Source organism: Rhea americana, unplaced genomic scaffold, assembly GCF_003343005.1.
Source record: "Rhea americana isolate MKP2758 unplaced genomic scaffold, rheAme1 scaffold_520, whole genome shotgun sequence".
Classification (NCBI taxonomy): domain Eukaryota; kingdom Metazoa; phylum Chordata; class Aves; order Rheiformes; family Rheidae; genus Rhea; species Rhea americana.
In genome coordinates this window covers 37,957-43,589 of record NW_028186669.1, presented here as the reverse complement: position 1 = coordinate 43,589, position 5,633 = coordinate 37,957, and the positions used below count along the sequence as shown (strand labels likewise).

The following is a 5,633-nucleotide window of genomic DNA, read 5'->3' as shown; positions in this document are numbered from 1 at the left end:
AATCACCACTGTTAAATTGTATTTACTTCTCCATTTTTTTGGAAACAATTTTAGAAGATAACAGAAATCTACACAATTCAGGTGTCCTTTACTTTTGCCAGTGTGCTTATGAGTTAGAGCATTATGCMGAAACCTTGCAATCTGAATTTGATGACCTTTTCCTAATGACATGCTAAAATTATTAAATTATCTAGCTTCATTAGATAATGCACATGATGAGATGTTGACTCAACTACTATCCACAGGAACAGCTGTTCAGCGATTGTATTCTTTACTAGTAGAATAAACACGTCTGGGACAAACACACCTCTTTCTCAGCTGTAAAGTTCCTCACACTTATTCCCTGCAGAGGCCAGCACAAAATGATTCTGAATGTGATTCTTGCTATTGCAATAGGAGCTACAGGAAGCAGAGTCAGGAACTGATAGTACTTGTGGCTGACACTGACTGTCATGGCCAGTATAAAAGTGATTGTCCTTCTGGCATTCTTAAAACATCACAGCTTGTCTGTGRTTTTCTTAATAACGTATCTTTTGAGCAATTAATGCCTTTCTTGAAAACATTTTAGACAACTAAATCAACTAAAAGGAATGCTACCACCTTAAGATTTCATGAAGATTATGAGAATATTCATGTTAAAAAAGTTAATAAAAGTTAAAAAATAATCCTAGTTGATGCAAATTAATAGCCCTCTTAAAGCCTAGGTCCAACACTAAGGTCACCATGGTAGCAGATGGGTCAAATGTTCGGTTGGTTTTAATCAGTAAAACTCTCTGGGTTCCAATAGAGCTCTTTTGATTAAAAGCATCTGAGAATCTGAGAATTATTTCCAGATAAATTATTAATGAAATAATGGGCAAAATAGCAAATAATTAATTTTATTAATATGGCCTGGCCACATATAGAGTTGGCTGAGTAGGAGAAAAATTTTTTGTGAAAACACTACTTGATAATTAATTGACAAAAAATGAGTTGTCATACTTATTAACCCAACATAAAAAGAACATAGTATACTGTAATAAAGTGATAATGATGATTGCAGACTTGCTTACTGGATAATTAGAAAGTATAGAAGTAGAGTGAATGCCTTTTACTTGTCCTGAGATACAAGCTCTATTGTTCAATTATATTCTAATTACAAATCTATTAATCAAGCTAATATGAAACAGATCAATTTGAGTCTAGACATTCAAATATAATATTTCTGAGGAAAATAGAGCATAAATCTTGACATACTGTGATTGGTATAACTGCATAGCTGGATTTGAACTCATGCCTCCGAAAGACTTAGTCTGTTTACTGAGGAGAGGGAAAATAAAAGTATAATCGAATAAATAAATATACAATATATACCCATTACTGGCTTTCAAGAACAACACAATACATTACTCCTAACAGCAGGCCAAGTATCAACAGAAGAAATAAGCTAGAAATTTGAAATTAATTAAACGTGCCATATTTCCAGGCATCCTGGATATGTCCCAAGTAGGTAAAAACAAATTTAAATATATCAGATAAACATCTGGACCATTAATACTGTCATATACAATCAAATTGGAAAATAGTTGCTTGGACTCAGTCAACTTTCCCAGGTATCAGAAACCCAAGCAAGCCTCACTTGTGYGAGTCAACATATGTTAGACATTACCATATCACAGAAGTATTACACATAGCAGTTACATATTCTCCTAAAGCAGATCATTATTAAAAGAAAAAGCTTTAGTTTCTGTAACAATCTCTGCTTCAKTACCCAGGTAATTTATTTCTGAGATTTCGCTAGCTTCTGTATCTGTTGGCATCTTTGCTACTCTAGAAAATTCACAAAACAATTCTGTCCTAAAGATTTTGTTCAATTAAATAATAAGAAAAAATATTCAAATAAAAGTTCCCCAGCATCTGTTTACACAAATAGATCGCAAAGCCCCAGCATCAATAGTGTTTGATCTTTTTTTTTTTTTTTTTTGTAGCTAAATCATATCTGAAAATACTGAAAATTATTGTCCTCCATGCCATTGAGTTCAGCTCTTCCTCTTCCTCCTGTCCTGTTTTGGGTACGGTCTGTTTTTACCATCTCGCGCTCTCCCATAGAGTCAATAAAGGTCAGGCAACACTTACCGGTTTGTGTTACATGCTAACAAAGCTCACATTTTCTTGGGACCCCACAGTTCTAGGGAGGAAAAAAAAATGGAAAAAAAAAAAAAGGCTTATATTGGTCTCTTCCAATGCTGGGCCTACATTTATGACATCCATTTATCAAATACTCTGTGAAATTACCATGGAAAGCAAAGCAGAAACACTAACTTTTCTGGCCAAACTAACCAGTAATTTCTTTCCTCTACTGAACTGCCTTTGAAGGACARAAGGTTTCCACTGACACACAAAGATGCCTATACAAGTCCAGCAGTCATCTCTCATGGACAAGTTGGAAAAAATTGGAAACAGAATAATTTTGTTTTAAATTGTGTGTTATATTTCTTATATTTCTTTTGTTTCAATTATAATTTTCCAGTGATTTATTTTTAAATATCAGAAAGCTTAATTGAAGATATTTTTGTGATGAGGAAGTCATTATGCTCTTCCAGATCTGCCTTCACAGAATCACAGAATGAGTAAGGTTGGAAGGGACCTCTGGAGATCACCTAGCCCAAATGCCTGCTCAASCAGCATCACCTAGAGCACGTTAGGCAGGAACACATCCAGGTGGGTTTTGAATATCTCCACAGAAGGAGACTCCACAACCTCTCTGGGCAACCTATGCCAGTGCTCCATCACTCTCACAGTAAAGACGTTTTTCCTTATATTCAGGTGGAACTGCCTGTGTTTCAGTTTTTACCCATTGCCTCTTGTCCTGTCACATGGGACAACTGAAAAGAGTCCCCATCCCCATGACACCCTCCCTTCAGATACTTATACACATTGGTAAGATCCCTCCTCAATCTTATCTTCTCCAGACTAGACAGGCCCAGCTCTCGCAGCCGTTCCTCAGAGGGCAAATGTTCCAGCCCTCTGACCACCGTCATAGCCCTACGCTGGACTCTTTTCAGTAGCTCCGTGTCTCTCTTGTACTGAGAAGCCCAGAACTGGACACAGGACTCGAGATGACGCCTCCCCAGGGCTGAGGAGAGGGGCAAGATCACCTCCCTCCACCTGCTGGCAACACTCTTCCCAATGCACCCCATCATACCACTGGCCTTCTTGGCCACAAGGGCACATTGCTGGCTCATGGTCAATTCATCATCCACAAGCACTCCCAGGTCCTTCTCTGCAGAGCTGCTCTCCAGAAGGTCAGACCTCAGCTTGTACACCAGTAGCCTAGGGTTATTTTTCCCTAGGTGCAGGACTCTGCACTTGCCCTTGTTGAACCTCAGGAGGTTCCTCTCTGCCCAACTCTCCAGCGTGTCCAGGTCTCTCTGAATGGCAGCACAGCCCTCAGGTGTGTCAGCCACTCCTCCCAGCTTGGTATCATCAGCAAACTTTCTGAGGAGGCACTCCGTCCCCTCATCCAGGTCATTGATGAAGAAGTTGAACAGGATGGGAGCCAGTACTGAGCCCTGGGGGACGCCACTAGCCACAGGCCTCCAACTAGACTCCACGCCAYTGATGACAACCCTCTGAGCTCTGCCTTTCAGCCACTTCTCAATCCACATCACCGTCCACTCATCTAACCCACACTTCCCGAGCTTACCTAGGAGGACRTTATGGGAGACAGTGTACAAAGTCTTGCTGAAGTCAGGGTACACAATGTCCACTGCTCTCCCCTCAGCTACCCAGCCAGTCCTTCCATCATAGAAGGTTATCGAATTGGTTAAGTAGGATTTCCCCTTGGTGAATCCATGTTGGCTACTCCTGATCACCTTCCTTTCCTCCAGTTGCTTAGAGATGATATTCAAGTTGASCTGTTCCATCACCTTTCCRGGGATGGAGGTGAGGCTGACTGGCTTGTAGTTTCCTTATTGCCCTTTTTGAAGACTGGAGAACAGTGGCTTTCTTCCAGTCCTCAGGCACCTCTCCAGTTCTCCAGGACCTTTCAAAGATGATGGAGAGCAGCCTGGCAACAACATCCACCAGCTCCTTCAGCACTCGTGGGTGCATCCCATCAGGGGCCATGGATTTGTGGATGTCAAGTTTGCCCAAAAAATCTCTAACCCAATCCTCCTCAACCAAAGGAAAGTCTTCCTTTCTCCAGATTTTCTCTCTTGTCTCCAGGCTCTGGGATTCCTGAGGGCAGCCCTTAAGAAAAAACACAAATTTTTACTATGCAATGGATTTATTCCTTTCACAACTTCCAATTTTACTGTATAGTAGCAGAAGAATGGAGGGAGATGAGGAGCAAAAATTACTCTTAAAAGTCCTCACACTTCCAGTGTGATGTAATGCAACTCCAGATAACTGTTCAGGTTGTGATAGTTGACTGACCTTCAATTTCATTAGCAGTTTATTTGCCTCAGTTATTTCAAGCGCCAGAGAAACTCTGTTATCCGCTTCACAACAACTGCACTGAGCAGCTTCTGATTCACTCACTGAATCAGTCACCTGATTAATGCACATTATTGGAGTCCTGAATCTAGTGCTTAAACTGTGGAGTTGTGCTCCAAACGTCTGCAAATACCAAGCTTTCGTAACAGAATCTGAAACTCCAAATTTGCGTCAAAACAAAGCCGCAATATAGTCTATGACCACCAGCCCCACCATGCCTCTTGTGAGCAATAAAGAAATCCATTTAGTAATGCAGTTGTGGATGGTGTCTAGGTCTGCTGCATGCTCAATGAAAATACTGTTACCAAATTTGATTTTCTGTATGATTTCAGCTGGAACACCTGCACACAGCTTGTGCTGTTGATCTATGAGTTGCTGYAAACATTTACTTGGGAATACGTCTTCTGTACATAGACTGCTCCAGACTCTAATCCACCCTATTCGTAAGGATACTGCACACAAAGGCACAGCTGCAAACTTGAGTCTTCCCAGCAGAATTTTCACTGGCAAGTCCTGTGATTCCCACTAAAGGAATACCACCTTTCAACAAATTATCTAGTACTGAACATCCCGGGCTGTTTCTGGTGTTGTGAGGTGGGATGATGTTTATCCTGGTAGAGCTGAAGCGCTGTATGCATACTGTTTTTCCTCAGCGTGTGAGTGTTTTCAGTAAATAYTGTGTATGTGCACTGGATAGTTTCATCAGTCTTTGCAAGTCTGCTTCAAAAAGATTTAAAATCTTTCACTGATTTTATGTCAGCTTTTTTAAGGGCAGCAATTACTTTAGGGTTCACGTCCAACCAGTCCCAATCCATGTCCTCGTACAGTAACTTTTAACACAGAAAAAGGCAGTCTGCCATGGATCCTGCGACGTCATTAGGCGCAAGCCACCCAGGGCGCCTCAAAGYGGGTGCTGCCGGCAGGGCAGCCAATGGTGGCGTGCTAGCCAGAGGCGCATACGGACGCCATCGGTTGCGGGTCGCTTCGGYGGGAGCAGCACAAAGTCAATCCGTRGGCGCGGCRYGCCTCGGCCCGGCGAGGAGYGCTCCGAAATGGCCGCCGCCACCCAGCGCCATCTCCCCAAGGACTTGCTGGGGGAGCCCGCCCGCCGCGTGCTGCCCCTCGCCGATTGGCTGCCAAGCTTCCTGGAGCGCCCA

The 5,633-nt window shown here is 42.2% G+C and overlaps 1 pseudogene; it reads right to left on the bottom strand.

Moving 5' to 3' along the window:
• Positions 1-2,141: 2,141 nt before the first annotated feature.
• LOC146588351 (DNA repair protein XRCC3 pseudogene) lies at positions 2,142-5,297 on the bottom strand (annotated as a pseudogene).
• Between the last annotated feature and the right edge of the window lie 336 nt (positions 5,298-5,633).